The sequence below is a fragment of the Anolis sagrei genome, chromosome 6 (genome assembly GCF_037176765.1).
Source record: "Anolis sagrei isolate rAnoSag1 chromosome 6, rAnoSag1.mat, whole genome shotgun sequence".
Lineage (NCBI taxonomy): Eukaryota > Metazoa > Chordata > Lepidosauria > Squamata > Dactyloidae > Anolis > Anolis sagrei.
In genome coordinates this window covers 81155872-81174046 of record NC_090026.1, presented here as the reverse complement: position 1 = coordinate 81174046, position 18175 = coordinate 81155872, and the positions used below count along the sequence as shown (strand labels likewise).

Genomic DNA, 18175 nt, shown 5'->3' with positions numbered 1-18175 from the left:
CTTGCAAAGACAAAATGAATTCACTGCCCCAAAATTACAAAAGTCTCCAGTTGCCACTGGATCTAACGTCAATCTGTTGCTATTGTCCTGACTTTGTGATAAAGCATAATAGATAGAAAATAATTTAAATTATAGTATATGGAGAGAGTGTAAGGAGTCTGAAAAATAAAAAGTGCATTTCCTTTAATGTATAACAAAAACGGAGGTACAATATTTGCATGGAGGATTGGTTTAAATCAAGGCATTTTGACACCATATTGTAAAGCACCATATTGAAAATCAGCCAGGACAGAGGGTTGTAAATATATGTTTAAAATTGAATTTCTCATTAATACAATATCATATATATGAATGTTATTAAGATCACTTAATAATAATTTCATTATTTTAATAGAAAAATTGATAGTAGCATGTATGCACTGTCTGTGGGTTCTGTACTACACCAAATTTGGTGGGGGGGGGGGGGGGGTTGGAGAATAAAACATTAGACCAGGGGTCCCCAAACTAAGGCCCTCCAAGGTCATCTGCCCAGTCCCCACCCTAATAATAACAATCTTAACTGACTATCTCATCAGCCAAAATCAGGCCCACACTTCCCAATGAAAAGCTAACTTTTGTTGGTCAAAATTATTATTTTGAATATATTGTTCTTTCAAAATGTTTGCACTACAGATATGATATGTGCAGTGTGTATATGCATTGGTTTGTGTTTTTTCTCTCGAAATTATAGTCTGGCCCTCTAACAGTCTGAAGGAGTGTGAACTGGCTCTCTGCTGAAAAAGTTTGAGGACCCCTGCATTAGATCATTTTTTTGAATACACAACGCATTAATTTCAAAACTGTGGCAAGCTGGGCTTCATGGCATATGGGATAAGCAAAGAAATGTCTAAGAATAGAAGCAATTTAGTGTAATCTCACTTGTATTGTCACCTGTTCTATTTTTAGCCCAACTAACCCAATTACAGACCCACTATGATATTTGATATGTCTCTTAATAGAACTCCACTTTTGAAATGGAAATTTCTGCACTCCCCCCACCACTTTTTTCCATAGGGAGTTCCTCTATAAATTCAAAATGGTTTCATGTTTAGTACAGAGATGACAAACAGCTTTCCAAATACTGGAGAGGGGGGCACAGAAGAGGCCACTGCTTCAATATCATCAATCTGAGCTTCTGAATTGACCAAAGGAATCACTTCACACAGCACGTAGTTACACTATGGAACTGTTAACAATTCCAACTAATTCAGTTCTGTTCCTTAACAGATTCGATATGATCCAATTAAAAAGATGGAGAAACAATGGGAAAACATGAAATTCCATGAATGAAGCAGCACAATTGTTCAGTAAAGCTATGTCTGGAATCTCCCTGCCCCAATACACACAGAGCAAGATGCAGTGATGGCTGCCAACTTCAATGGCTTTAAAAGATTATCCACATATATGGAAGGCATGGCTATCTGTGATTTACATAGTCAAGATGGATATATACTATCAGAGGCCTCTCTATATCAGTTGCTGGAAAACATGAGAGATGTGAGACAAAATGCAAGAACACACAGGCCTTTAGTCTGATTCAGAAAGACTCCTCTTATGTTCTTTATTTTATTTTTATATAGTAATTTAAATTTAATTTTTAGGGGAAAAAGAAAAGAAAAAAGAAAAAGAGGGGGGAAAGGGAGGAATAATAGGGAAAGTTTAACGGGTAGGAAAGAAGAAGCTAACTATGGTTAAAGGGGTATGGAAGTTTCTATTTCTAATGGAGATTGGAGTGGAAGGGCTGGGGGGGGAGGTTAAAAATGGGGTAAAAAGGGGGGGGGAGAGAAAAAAATGGAAAAAAGGAAAAAAGGGGGGAAAAGAAAAATTGTAAAAAATATGTAAAAATTAAAATAAAATCTTGTTGACTTCCGAATTCTTTTCCTGTCTGGGAGATTGATCTCTTGCATGTAAATTGTAATTAGTCTCTCCGTCTTCTCATAATTACATAATGTCCATCTGTTTGTTTTTTATTTTGAAAAAAATGTCTAATAAAGTCCAATCTGTAGGGCATTTGGGTTTGCCTTGATGTCCTTTCAGAAAGTAAGTTAGTCTATCCATATCCTTTATATTCATTATTTTTAACATGAGAGATATGAGACAAAATGCTAGAACACACAGGCCTTCAGTCTGATTCAGAAAGACTCCCCTTATGTTCTTAACTTCATGCCGGTAACATTTTTGGTGTGGTTTTGACCTACAAAGCCCTCTACAGCTTGAATCCAGGTTCTGTGAAGGACCACACCCCCTCCTTTTGAGTTTGTTAGACCATGACAATAATCTGAAAAAGGCTTTCTCTTTGTCCCACTTATTTTCTCAGTCACATTTGGTGGGAATGAGGGCCTTTTTGGTGACTGCTCCATCTCTGAAACTCTCTCCCTAGAGACACCAGGATGGCCCTGGTCCTACTTGCCTTTCTCAGGTGGGTGAAAAAGGAACATCTGGCATCAGACATCTGGACTGCAGAGGCAGGCTGCTGGGGATGGTGTGATTGTGAGTTTGGGCTGGTTGTGTAGTTTTAATACATTTTAACATTTTGGTGTTTAATGGTGTGGTGACAATTTCATATTTATACTCATTTTAATGCATTTGGAAGTAAGTGCAATTTCATATCATGTTCCCAGATGATATAGTCATTCCTTTGAAAACCTGCTCTCTCCAAGTTTCCCCCACTTCTAGTTAGAAGACAAGGCAAGTGATGACCGGGAAGGATTATATTAGTAGCAGAAGCAATACTATGGATTGTTTTCTCTGCAAAGAGGCTGACCACATACAGAATTTGATATCTTTTCTTCAGCAGGCAAAGTTATTACTTAACAAGTCCTCCAGATTTTTGAGTGCATTTTAAACAGGATGCACATAACAGATGGGTACTGGAGCAATGCCACAGCAACATAATACCTGCGGGGATGGACGGGACCTCTTGGTCTTTTTCCCACCTGATGGTCTGATTCATTCTGTATGGCGTATAATGTGAGAGACAAACATGGTCGTACAATGGTACACTGGTCAACACGTGCTCAAAAAAGTTACATATGGAGGCAATGTTGTGATCTGTGTGAAAGCTGAGGAATGGATCATTTAAGTGACTAAGTGATTTAAACTGATTATTGTTGTTTTATATTTAATGTGCTATAGTGGTTTGAATGCTGGATTAGGACATTGGGAGATTAGGATTCAAATCTTCACTCAGCCACTTAAACCCATTGGGTGACCCTGAGCAAGCTACACTCTCTCAGTCTTAGTGGAAAGTCCCTGTCACTTCTGTCACTTACTTGATGGAAAAGAGTAGGTATGTACTCCCACTTTTCTTTTTTTATGTAGAGTCTCTTCATAGAAAAATTTCTATGAATTTTCGATGAAATGTCTTTATAGAAAATTTGTAGGAGGTGTATGGAGTGTTCCTCACACCAAAATATTTTGAATAGAAATGAGAAAGCTAATTGCATTCCAGCTTTTCTTCCTCTTAGCCACATGTGTAGACAAAACTCCAACCCTCTTTTGGGCTCTGTATATTTGTCAAGAGGGCCCAGGGGACAAAGATGTCATCTTTCCACTGTTGCAGCACTCTGGAAGAACTAAGAAAGAGGAAGACTTCTGCACATTATCTTATGTATGTCTATGTTCCTTCAAGTCACTTGTCAACCTAACCGATGAATTTCATAGGGTTTTCTTAGGTAAGGAATATTCAGAGGTGGTTTTAATTTCTTCTCCTGAAATGTTAGCCACAGCACCTGGTATTCATTGGCAGTGTCTCAACCAGGTAGCCATCCAAGTATCCAGAGCTGAACTTATTTAGCTTCCAAGATACTACTCCAAATCACATAAATAAAGGCAACTCTGGATTCCTTCAAGAGTCCTTTTCACATACTGGGGTGGGAGCAGAATAAATAGTACCACCATGCTCCAACCTATTTGAAGACAAGTCTCTGCCAGCTTTCTCCAAAGATGTTCAGTACCTTCTTCTATGTAGTTATAGCTGAAGGACATGGTTTTATTATATCTTATATCTTTAATTTCACAAAAATCAAAAATCAAGCTAGGTTCTCCAAAGTACACACAGTGACTCATGTAGAAAAGGAACTTGTCTGCCTTTAAGCATTTTGCAAAGGTGACAACTTTTTGCAAAAGCAGCATCTCCCTATCATGTTCAGTAAAGTTCCAGCCAGTGCATACTCACCAGGAGCTGTCCACAGTTCTGATCCGTGCTATATTTCTATGACATTATTTTATTTTATTTAGCTGGAGGACCAAAGGTTGAGAACTCCTGGCGTAAATACTACTGGGATGGATCTGATATAAGTTTCTGATGCATATACTTTAAATTAATTTCAGATGGTCTTACATAGGATAAAAATGTTTTCAACATGATTCATAGAAAGGTTGCTCAATTTGCATGATCAGCTTGAAATGACTTCATCAATATTGCTTGCATTAAAAATTTGTATAAAATAATAATCTTGATGTCTATTACTAGGATGATATAAATCATCATCATCATCATCATCATCAATAATAATAATAATAATCTTTATTTATACCACACCACCATCTCCCTGAAGGGACTCGGGGCGGCTCACAGAAGCACTACAAGTGCAGAACATAAAATAAACAATACATAAACATAAAGACGATAATAGCATAAATTTACATTAACAAACATATGTAAATTAACATACAATAAAGCAACACATAATAAAATAATCTCAATTAATGTGATTTACATAAATGTTGACTTGGGCCATTCAGCAATTAATTTATCAAAATCTACTCTAATTTTGCCCAGGAATCCCATTTAGATCTTGGAGAGATACATTTTTATCCTGTGTAAGTACCACTGAAATGAATTTACCATACATGGGAAGCTTAGACTAGATCTAGCCCAGTATTATTAACATCAGCAGTTTTCAACTATTGGTCCACCAAATGGTTTAGACTTCAGCTCCCAATGTCTTAGCAATATGGCCAAGGCTTGGGAATTCTGGGAACTGAAGTTCCAAAACATCTGAACGACAAAGTTTGAGAACTGTGAGTTTACACTTATTGGTAGCAACTTACTGGAAAAAGAGCAGAAGTGGTTTGGTGCACAGGGTTGAAAACCACTATGATATAGCTAGATACCATAGTTTTATATATTTCTATTTTCATGCAAACATTTCACTAAGAATCATACTTGATGCTACTTTCCTCTCACCCTCCAGTTCCTCTCAGTCTTCTGTAAAGTAGTTCTTCATTCATCACAAACACACCTTCCACAAATCTTTTGATCAAAACTAAAAGAAACACTAAATACATGAGACAGAATTTGCTCATGTTCAGTCTATGGTTGATTCTCTTCATTATGTCATCAAGCACCATATACATGAATGGTGCTTCACAGAGGATAAATATGTGGCAACTCTCCTGCAGGCATTAAGGGATTCTAGGAATTGTAGCTGAAAGGGGTAACTTTTCCAAGCTCTATTCATATATGGATACAAATTAATATACATCACTGGTTTTTGTATGGTTTTCGGGCTGTATGGCTATGTTCTAGAAGCATTATCTCCTGGCTTTTTGCCTGCATCTATGGCAGGCATCCTCAGAGGTTATGAGGTCTGTTGGAAACTAGGAAAAAGGGGTTTATGTATATGTAGAATGTCCCGGGTGGGAGAAAGAACTCTTGTCTCTTGGAGGTAGGTCTGAATATTTCAATTGGCAACTTTGATTAGTATTTGATGGCCTGAAAATAACAAGCCACACCTGGAAACTGTCACTGGAAACTGTCAAGTCATCAAATGCTAATCAAGGTAGCCTATTCTTTCTTCCACCCTGGATATTCCACAGAAATATAAACCCAATTTTCAAAAGCGAGAGAACACTTCTAGAACATTGCCATACAGCCCGAAAAATCTACAACAACCCAGTGATTCCAGCCATTAAAGCTTTCGACAATACATTAATATACATCACTTGATGTCTCACAACTCCATTTGCAGCAGGGAGACAAGAGACAATAACAACACTGCCTGTGACATTTGATTTGTGAGTGGCTCTTCCAAATATGCAAGTAATCATCATCATCATCATAATCACTTTATTTCTTAATTAGTCGCTCTCCACCAAGGTGCTCCGAGCGACTTACAATTTAAAACAGTTTATACACAATATAAAACATTCAATATAATCACTTGATACTGATTCATGGCTTATCAATGGATAGACTGTAGTACCTAATGTTTTCAATCCTGTAGGCTGCATCCAAGCTTGGAGATGGGGACAGAGGGCACATTCATGTGTGAACACAGGGATCCCTCCACAGCACATCTCAAGAGTAGAGTGATATGAGTAGCTTAAAGCATGCCTTCTTGCCAGTGAAAACTAAGGATTGATTACTCTTTCTCTCTGTTGTGTATATGTGTGCACATGCATATGCACATTTCCGCATAAAAGCAAAAGCCTCTCCCATCCCCCAGCAACCTCTATTGAGATTGCAATTTTATTGAAAATGGCAGCTTCTGTTTTTTTCTCCAGCAGATTAACTGGATTGTTGGGGAGAGTGGGTGGGGTCACTTCAGGTTGACTATGCAGGTGAAATACCCTTTCAATAGATCATCATATGAAACACCTCGCCCAAAATATCATAATGGGAAGCAGTTAGAAATCTATGACAGTCATTTCGGATATGCAAGTTACAACTCATCTCTTCCAGTCATCAAATTACTGCGAAAATTCTCCTTACCTCACTGCAATTCTTGGCAAGGGTTATATGTACTACTGATAAAGTAGGAATCAGACTTATAAAAGAAGGGGAGAATTTATAAAGGATCTCTTGCTGTCATTGTCTGCCTTAACCTTTCAAAGCACACAGCACAAAAGAGACAGAATATATTGTTAAACAGCTATTTAGTAAATTAGAAAATTCTAAATGCATACTCATAACAATGTCATACTTTGTAATATAGAAAATATGACATCCAACTCCACCATGGAATAATTCTGATAAGTAAGCTACTTTTTCAGTTTTCTATCAGAAACATGCATTAAACCAGTTTTTTTTGTGAGGTTCCTACTGTTTGGTAGAAGTGTAGCAATAAAACAAAGTGGGCAATTGGTAATTGTTTTAAGTTAAAGACCAATATCTTTTCTGTATTTCCATTTCAGATTGTAAGTCATATTATAAGAAAGTGTTTGATTTTTCTTTTATGGCAAAAGAGGCTAGTAGTGGCCATGAATTTCCCTGATGGTTTTCCTATTCTAAAGGCTATTGTGTTTTTCCTAATCTTAACCCCTTCCCCCCTTTGAGGCATACCTAGAGGAAAAGTACAATCCTAATCAAAGTACACTTTATATTTTGAAAGTCTAACATGATGTGTGTTTGGTACATACTGTGAAATGTGGTACTAACACATTCAATGATTCTGTGTGTTCAAAGATTAAAATGGTTTTTAAGAGACAAATTTTTACTCATCCAATGCAAAGAATGAGTAGTGGGAGCCACATATAACATAACATTTATATTTTGAAAGTTTAACATGATGTGTGTTTGGTACATCCTGTGAAATGTGGTACTAAAACATTCAGTGATTCTGTGTGTTCAAAGATTAATTTTTTTTAAAAAAAATGAAGTTTTACTCATCCAATGCATAGAAGGAGTAGTGGGAACCACATACAACAGAACACTTAAAAATAAAACCCAACAAAGAAATTTGCTGGAGGCATTTTACTCGACTCTACATTTTAAAACAAACAGAAGCAGTGAATTCTGCATTTTAAAGTAGCCTGTCATCTTGAATCTGAGAGAAAACCCCTATTTATATGCGATATAAATAGCAGGTTATTTCTAATGTACCAATCACTTGTTACTTCTCTCTCTCACACACACACACTGGCAAGAAGATTTGCTAATTAATATTGTATACTATTTATTGTGATGACACTACAGTATACACTGTTCAATTCTTCTTTCTCTTTACATAATTTAATATTTTTACATCGCAAATATTCTGCACATGAAAATTCATTTTTATTTGTGCTCAAGGGACATTAAGATGCAGTTCTTTGTTGTTTTGCTCCATAAATATGTACTACTATATAGAAATCTTCTCACTACTACATATTACATTTAGAAATTCTGACTGTATTAAGTAACATCTGCAGCATTCAACGAGTTAAAGATGGTAAGGAATTATAACAAAAGAAAGAGCAACTTTCCTTTGTTTCCCCCCAGAACATAGACTTTTGACAATAGGTGTGTCATGCAAGGCACAACGTAAAATATCCATGTTTGGTTGGTAGGTGTACATAGCTGAAGGTGGTATGATCAAGAAATACTATCTTCACATCTTACTTTAGCATTCATTGTTTTATACAAATTTCTTCTTAAATCTTGGAAGTTATTATAGACATCTCTTGATATACATAGTATCTTGGATGTTACGTATATCAAGAGATATTCTGTTTTAAACATATTAAACATAAAATACACTCATATTACAAAAGAAGAAGTATTTGTATCTGGATTCTCTACAAAGCAGATGGTACTACAAAATGTAAATAATATTATAACAATAATGCATTAAAACTTTTAATAATTCTGACCTCAATACTTCAGCCATCCATCAAGGCATTTTATGCCTAGACAGGTAACAAAACATTTTTAAATTTTAAAAATCCAATCCAGTATTTTTTGAGGAACAATAATTAGTTATTTTAGGTTCAGTTTGTCCTTTGGAAATGAGTCCTTGCGAATTTGCTCTATTAGGAACAATAGGATAATTTTAAGTGCAAAGCACCCATCGATGCAAAATGAAGGGATAATTTTAGTAATCCGGTTTTTAAAAAATATATAAACCAATAAATAACAAAGTTCATAATTATATTTTTCAAGAGACATCAGTGAAAACTATTCATTTGCCACAGCCCTCAAAAGTCACAGCATTTAAATTCTGTTTTGGGATTCATCCACACATTTTAATGTTGCCCACACCCTTTGTGGTACAGATAAATAACTACAGTTTTTACTCTATGTAATTTTGTTATAACAAATGACTTATCCAATTTTTAATTAGTCTTACCACTCCACTATAACAAAAAGTATCAACAAAAATAATACTTGTACATGAATTCATGTTGAAATTATCCATCACTGACACTTACAATAAAACACAATTCAACAACAACTTTAAAAGAGATGCATATTTTATTGTATTTGCATATACCAATTGTTCATCCTCAAACCAGTAACAGTCCATGAAATTTTTATAAATGAAAAATGTCTCTTGTGTATCGTTCTTAGGTTTCTTTTTCTTCAGAAATACTACATTTTCATGTCTCTGAGATACTACTAGTGTGGATTTAATGCCACTGAAACGTTATAGGGTTGAATCACAAATCTAGTAATTGAACAAAGCATACATAGCTCTGAGAGTCCAGAGCTGTCCAATGCTTTATAACAATGCAGAAGTCTGGAAAAAATGTAAAATAATATCAGAGTAAAAACCAGAGAAGCCCAATACATTTGTTGCTCAGGCCACCACATTGGCTTTACTAGGAGACATGGGAATAATTTATGCTTATCGGTGCCAAAAAGAAAAGGAAGGACATGAATGAAGTGAATGGAACAATCACAGCAGTTCCTTATTACTTTAACAGCATGCTGATGGTTCCAATTAGCAGCAGTGTATGGACAACACAATGCAGATATCTTTACATATGGCCAACTCCTGCATCACCTTAAAAGAAAGTAAGAAACATCCGTCATGTCCCTAGCATTTCTTCTTAGTGCTTATTTAATATACATCCCTGGAACTAAACGCAAGAACAAGAGAAAAGGAATAAGTGAATGCAATAGACTTCCCTTTATATTGTGGCATTCTTTGCAACAAAAGACTAGTACGGTATTTAATAGCCTGTATAGGAATGGAAATTGCTCTGCTGATTTCAAAGTAGTTATGCTATTGCCTTGTACAGTCCTGAAGTTCCAGCATTATTCTGTTGCTGCAGGGGACTGAAATGAGTCATGGAAACAGTTGCAGTGTTTTAAAACATGTCTCTTGACAATCTCTCCGGAAATGCATTCCTCTGCATTCTAGTAAAAGCACATAAGACAATGCTGCAACCCAGCTGTGGCCAAGCCCAGACATTTACATCCGCTGTTTGCCTTACATTCAGCCTACGCTCCCCCCACGCCAGCCCTACCCTGAATCATGCAAATAATGGTGCTGCTGTATATTGTCTATGAGAAATTAGCGCTTGGAACAAAAGCTTTTGTTTAGCCATGCTAACAATTTGCAGTCCGAGGAAGTACAAACTGGACTTTAAGACAACACAGTGAAACACGCTTTCTGAACTTTTCTACAGATTGTAGAAACCTATTGTCACCATCCCTTAACCTCAAACAGTTAAAGGAAAAGTGGGGAAAGCAATTCTTGCAAGCATCTCTGTCTCTTCAGAACAGGTGCCAGAAAAAAGACATAGGGAGAAAGGAAAAAGAGAGAAAGAGGGGGAGGAGGTTTAATACAAACTGAAATGCAAAATCTTCTTGTATGGGGGCGGAGGGGAGGGAGGGAGAGATAAGGGGTAATTTTCACTTCCAGGCTGCCTCCGGCTGTGTGTGTCAAATGATACAGATGAGTATAGGCTCCTTTATGAGAGGCATTATTCCGCTCTCCACCCCTGCCCCCCAACAGCCCCAAACAGCCCCCTTTCAAATCAGGCGGAAGGAAGAAGGGGCTTACCTTTCAGTGCCGGTAACAAAAGAAAAGACCTTCACTCTGTGTTGCTTCTGCACAGCAGATGCCTCTACAAAGAAAACACAAAGAGTAAAGTCAGCCTGGGTGGTGCACGCAGAGGTGTACCGATTAAAACCCAGCATGCCCTTTTTAGGCACCAGGCTTAGTAGCTACGGGGCATGCCACCACCATCCTCCTTTTTCTTCCGCCTCCCCCCCTCCCCAACTCTGCATCACAGCAGGCTACTGTAGCCAGGAGACAGAGGTGCTTAAATTAGAAAACCACTGCCAGAGGAAATAAACAGGAACCACAGCGACCCCCTCGACCCCAGCAGCCATCAAATCCGGGAAGATACAGTACACATCTGTTTCGCGAGGCCCCTCGGGAGGCTCCAACTCCAGCTACTTACCCTGTCTGCATTATTAATAGATGTTAATGGCTCCATTATATTGAACAGGAGAAGCCCGTCCCTTTCCTATCATATGGAAATCCAGAGCTGAATGTGTGTGTGTGTTTCAATCAAGAGATAGTAGCCATCTCAAGGGGTCCTTCTTCAGGAAGGAAAGTCACATTCCATCACCATCCCCTCTACAGACCCACTGCTGCCACCCCACCCTTCCCGATACCAATCTGGTAGCCAGAAATTCATTTCAAGGGAGCAAAGCAGCTGCAACCAAGGAAGCACGCCGGCAGCAACTTTCCGCCAACAAAGCTGTTTTTCCATGAAATAAAATGATTTTTTGAAAATATACTTATTGCAATGATAATTTGGACCACCTTTCCTTCACTATATGAACAAATGCAAAGAACTGCAAATTGAAACCTCCCTTTGTATGGGTGGTTTCACTGCATGCTGCTCCAGTAGGAGGGAGGAAAAACACCCAGTATTGTCTGTGACAGAGAGAAAGAATATATTTAGTTCAACTCAGGGACAAATGCCCCCAGCCCTCTGTTTTTGCTGATGTGTAAAAGAATGAGATTTTGCAGCACCTCCAGGCAGTGTTTCTGTTAATGTCTGGATTTTCTAAGGAAGCGTCATGCCCCCTCAAGGTAAATGTGCAGCGGCAGGGGAGAAAGGGGGGGGCATTGGCAAGCACACTTCAAAGTGGGCAAGAGGCGCTCTCATACAAGTGACTTCAAATCAGCTCTCCCTAAGAATGCTGTGAAGTTACCCATGGAGAATAAATTGCACTAAAGGGTTTCCAAAGCGCTCTGTTTAAAAATAGCAGTATGCATAGAAGGACTTGCAGGTGTCAATGTACTGCTACATATTCCTCGGGGATTTGCATCAATAATACAACACAATTGCTTGAGGACCCTACAAGAGAGAGGGGCAGCTAGAGCAGAAGACAGTTCACAATACTGTCTACTCATTAAATTGCTGCACATGTGCGCTGCTCTCTCTCCATCGCTCGAGTGTCATGTTTAATTATCCCAGCTAAATGTAGCTTCCCAAAACAGTTTTTTAAAAACCCATAAATTCAATCTAGAAGAGAGAACACGTTTTAACATTTATTTTAAAACAACGCTTATATTTCATATTCTTATAAAGTCGGAAAATGCTTCTCCACAATATTGACCCTACAGCTTTTCCTGACCAAACAGGAGGTCCTGGATAGTAAGGAAACCAGGCTTCCTCCCTGCCCACGGATGCAAGAGGCAGCTGTTTGCTTACTTCTGACAAATACATAAGATGTGTCATTAATTCTTCCAAGACAAATGCAAAGCGACTGCCTTTGTTGCCCATTGTCTCTACAGATTTTAGAGAGCGACGACTGTGCAAGTATCCTGAAGAAATGAAGAATCACAAGGATCAACTGTATGAAGTGTGTTACAGGCAGACAGCCTCAGCGTGATAGTCTTCATCTTGCTCTCTAATTATTTATCCAGATAAAGCCTGACTGCTGGAAAATTAGCTCTCAACAGGAGGTAACTGATCTGAAAGGTTCTTTTTGAGGAAGAAATTACAAACTGCTGGTACTACTAAGGTTAGCAAGTCACTGGATGGGACAGCATAAGACTCCATTTAGAGTGGTTAAGTCTTCATTCATCTCCAGAAAGAGAACTTGACATCTTTTTTTTTTTTTGGGGGGGGGGGGGGAGGGGAGACAAATACCTGAACTGGAGGATTTTAAAATCACACAATCTATCTATCTATCTGAGAATGATTTAGTAAAACAGAGGAAAAGAGAGATACTTCTCACTTCTCCTTGTAATTGTTTGTGCATGCGTTTCCATTTGCTCTTTGCAAACAAAGAGAATGTATAATCCCGATTTACACAAAGAGACTTCATTTTTTACAACATTAATTCTACAGCGAATATTTACCCTGTTCTATTACTTGGATGTTTCCATCAGATAAAAATTAACCCCTGCTTCAGCTCAAGTACAGACATATGAAGGATGGGGAAGGAACAGAAAGATTTCCTACTTACCTGGAACTCCAGCTCTAGAGTAAAGAAAATCCTAAGCAATTTCTATTTCCCGCTTTCAGACCTGCCAAAGGTATGCATATATTCTTTCCCCCCACTAACAAGAGCTGCTGGATTCAAACTGTTTTGTTTCCTTCAGACTATTTCTCCCCCTCCTCATTCAAATTAAGGGTGGGTGGTACAGTTACCTATCTTGTATGCTGTTTCACACTATGCGGAAATGACAAAGCATGACCCACAAACTTATATCCATTCATCCATCCATATTTTAGGCCAAATTGAGTGTGTGTGTGTGGGGGGGGGGGGGGTCCCCACTTTAAGCCAAATATCAAAACACCAAGTATTAGAAAATGCAGTAGTATGTAAGTATATCAGAACAAAAAATCCGACAATAAAGAAAACAAGCAACAGAATACAGCATTTCTTTAAAAAAGAAAGAAACCTGTAGCCTGAAACCAAGTGTATGCAAGTAATGCCATTATTGTAAATGGTACCCACTGCTACCTTTCTCAAGACAACACATTCATTGTCTTTATTTTGATCTCTGGAGGTGAACTGCATTTATGTTTTGGATGCCAAAAAAGCTAATTAGCAGAGCCACCTGCATTACCTAACTGCAGAACAAAGAGCATTTCTTCTCCCATCATTTGGTTCCTAAGCCACACCCTTTTGTCCATACAAAGCACAGACTTCCTCTCGGCGCTGCCTTCTTTTTCTCGCCCTCATCCATAGCAATGAGCATTTTTCACAGCAATTTTGCAATAGTAACACCGCATGTTTCCAGGAAATAGACGACTGTGCTCAAAAATCATCTGCAAGGTCACAATCTGAACATGTGGTATTATGGAAATGCGACCAAGTGCACCACATCCATCTTTCCCTCCTTCCTTTCCCCACCTGTGTTCCTTTTTAGTTTATCACTATTGCGCCGAGCCTAGTTTCATATACGGTGGCCTCTTCATGCAAACAGCTTGCAGACAGGCAGGCATATATGGCACTTGATTTTTCCACTGATATGAGAAATCATTATTCACAAGGAGTTCACCAATCATCTACCAGTTCTAATATGAGGACAGTTCACACCTTGGTCAAGCATGAAGGCTGTACTGTACAATACATGGACTAATGCCCTTTTCTTGCAACATGTAGAAACAAATTGTGAATTAGTCTCTCTTTTGCATACAGATTATGCAGCCAGGACTCACTTCCCTACATTTCTGTAGAAAGTCATATATGCCATGTAAAGTGATGCGGCAAATCTCACATACTCAGCTTTGTTACATTTCACCAAAGCCCATCTGGATTTTCTTCTTTTTGTTCTCCTTCCCCCACTGAAATTCATATTCCCTTTCACACATTTCTCCTGGCATGCAAATTTATTTAATATTTCACTTAATATACTGATGTCTCCCTTCACTAAAGCATGTTTGCATGTATGTTTTCAGCTGTCTGCATTTTAGCCATTTCCATTTATTCTGAACATGCTTTATTTCCCTAAAATAATGTATAAAATTCACAAATGTAAGAATTCTTGAAGTAGCATGAATTTTCTCCTCACAATAAGCCCCAAGAGATGTGAAAAGGCTACTTTAATTGAGTCTGTCAACTGCAATGAATTTTTTTCCATCACTAGCCATGCGAGACATTATGTGAGCTGAAGACATGCTCCTATTCCTCATACAACTTATATATCCTTCCTATGTATGAAACAGTTTTTTAAAAAACCCCTGCAATACCAAAACACCCACTTCCATTTTTTAATTTGGTATTTACAGGTACAGATTATAGAATACTGAATCAATTTTTTAAAAAGGGTTTAAAAGAGTGCTTCTGTTCATCATAGTATAGTGCTACACTTTATAAGGGAAAGATCAGCATTGGGGTTCCTTTGGCTTTCAAAAATATTGGAAGCTATCTCATTATGGATCACAATAGAACAAACTATACTCAAAGTGACTTCACTGCAGAGGCTTAAAACTAGGTCTCTTCTATGAACACTGCACGAATGCCATTCTCCTGGCAGTACCAGTTGTTAGTTGGTCACCCAACAGAAAGAGCTTCTGATGGAACTTCTGCTTGTAGAAGAACCAAAAAAGAAGCAGGGAATGGTATACACTAATGGAAAAACTGAATTACAAAGGACCCAACTCTCCTTGAATCTGAGAACACAGTCATAACAGCAACACACAAACTTAAGACAGAACAAGTTTTATAGAATTTCCAATATCCCTAGGTTGGGCAGAGCCTATATTCAGCACAGCATCAGCTGGCCCTTGGCCATCCTGACTAATTCGTTTTGCATTCTTTGGTCTAACTCAGTGGTTCTCAACCTGTGGGTCCCCAGGTGTTTTGTTCTACAACTCTCAGAAATCCCAGCCAGTTTACCAGCTGTTGCGATTTCTGGGAATTGAAAGCCAAAACATCTGGGGACCCATTGATTGAGAACCACTGGTCTAACCAGTGTAATGTTGGCTAAAATCCATCCTGAGTCCCTCTTCGGGAGTAGAGAAGGACTGGATAGAAATACGAGAAATAAATAAATAAATAAATAAATAAAAGTGTGACCTGTGAACCACACACATTCTCCTAAAAGCCTTTTTGCAATTTGCAGCACGAATTCCCCATGCAGCACCAAAACATATTTTATACTGAAAATATGCTATCTCCCTGCCACCACAAACAGCAATAATCTGGGACTATAAAAAATTCTTTCCATTTGCCAGAGAGTCCATGCTCCCAATTCTGATGACAGTCTGGCATAGTAGCCTAACCCAGATGGCACTGACTCCCCAGTTTCAAACAGGGGTTTTTCTAGCTCTAATTTTCAATGCAGGAGAATATATCTAGGACCTTCAGCATAAAAAAAAACATGCCCCTCACCACAGAATTATAGTCCCCCTATATTCTTGCTGTTCCAAATTCATAATATAAAATTTTCATAATTCCAGGTGACTTATTTACATTTTATCATCAATACCAATAACAAAAATGTGATGGATTCCAGTCTATTGTGATAGAATATAAGAAATTTCACTGCCATGATATATTGAAATATATGTAAAAAATGTTATACTTGTGTATAAGAATTCATCTCATGTATAAATCAAGGGCAGGTCTGGAGGGTAACATTAAGGATTTTGGTATAATAATAATAATAATAATAATAATACACTTTATTTATTTATTTCCTGCATTTTTAAATTTTTTATTATTAAACTTTATTTGTACTCCGCTAGCATCTCCCGAAGGACTCGATGCGGCTTACATAGGCCAAGGCCTCAAAACACAACACAACAATACAACACCTAAAGCAAATTAAAAACAGTTAAGCAATATTAACAACCAGCAATAAACAATACATCAAGATACTATAAAACTGGGCCGGGCCAGAGTAATGGGTACAAGATTAAAAGTGCTGATGTGGCAGGAGGTATGTAGGATTATAAGGTAAGTGCAGTGTGCGGTGTGCAGCGATCTTGGTTCTACTAAAGTGCTTCTGGGACTTGGTATTGGAGATTCCTAATTTGCAACTATTGTTCCATTTTTCCATGCCAAGGAGCTTGTTGTCCATAGACATCTCCTATCGTGTTTTGCATGGGGTGCCCTTTTACCTTCCCGCCAAGGTGGTACCTATTGCTCTCGAATTGCTTGTTTTCAAACTGCTAGGTTGGCAGAAGCTAGAGCTAACAGCAGGAATGCACCCCGACTCGTGGCTTCGAACTGCCAACCCTCTGGTCAGCAGATTTACTGCAACTAGAGGTTTAACCCACTGTAATACCATGGCATTATTATTATTATTTGGTATGACTTACAGATAAGTCAAAGCTTATTCTTCAGAGAGAGAGAGCCAGCCACCCATGGCTACTACCACCATTTCCCTCCTCAGACACTCAAAACATCTAGAAGCTGTGCTACAGTGAAAAGAGTAGAGCGAGTCTATGCTTTTTTTTAGGATATCTCAGTACAGATTAGGCTCTTTCACCACTTTACTCCGAGAAAGGAATGGTTCCTCTTTTGGTAAGAACTAAGATAGTCACAGTGACCCATAGATAACTCAACCCATTTTTGGCAGGTCAATTTTTATTCCAATTTCTGGCCTTATACATGAGCACATACAGTACCATCTACAAAGAGCTGGTGGTAAAATAAGCCTGAAAAAGTTGCAGAGAGTGACAATTATAAAAATCCTATGGCAGATTCAAACTGGTAAACAGTTGGAACATCATATGGCAGATATTACTGTGGCCGAGGGACAGAAAGTTTGGTTTACAGATGTAACATCTTGGAGACAACAGAATGGAAAACAAAGAGAGATGAAAGACAACAAAACATCAAAATCTGCAAGCAGATTTTAAGCCTGCAGGAAAAGAAAATAACCGAGCCTCTAGTAACAACAGGTGTGATATCAGCAATTCCAAATGGACCTACAGATCATCCTCATTATTATGACTATCATTGTTGCTATCATTATCATCATCTCCTCCCCCTCTAGTTCTGCTGTACTTACTAGGCAGATTCAGGCACATCAAATTTTGTCCCTCCCCTCCTTCTTAGTTCTGATCACAACTGTATTTTTCACACTACACTGCAAACACAATTTGAGGCATCAGCTCATGCTAAGGTTCCCCTGAGATTCATGATATTTAACAATCAAGTTATCTCATACTCAGAATATTTAGCATCTGAAGCTTGTCAGCAACAGATTGGTGCCCTAGTGTGGGGAAAATGTAGAGCATAAACAAAATGATGGATGTCACATTCAGAGGATGGATACAGCTTCTAGAATTCCCAACCAGCTCTAGTCCAACCTCATCCCTCTAATGTTTACAAGCAGCACTGTGTGCTTCAGCCAGTTAACATGTGCACATTCTGTGCAGCTCTTCTCATTCTCTAGTGAATCTACAAAATATACACATATACAAAAGCTCTGTAGCTAAGTATAAAGAATAATGTGACTACTTCCAATATAGTTGTGACTCTAAAGCTGCTAAACTC

At 38.1% G+C, this 18175-nt stretch overlaps 1 long non-coding RNA gene across 1 annotated transcript in view; it reads right to left on the bottom strand.

The window, feature by feature from the left end:
* LOC132778657 (uncharacterized) overlaps window positions 1–11133 on the bottom strand; it is a 95568-nt gene extending 84435 nt beyond the window's left edge. The window contains exon 1 of the long non-coding RNA XR_009631762.2: window positions 10755–11133. This is a non-coding gene — a long non-coding RNA (uncharacterized lncRNA). The remainder of the gene's footprint in view (window positions 1–10754) is intronic.
* Between the last annotated feature and the right edge of the window lie 7042 nt (window positions 11134–18175).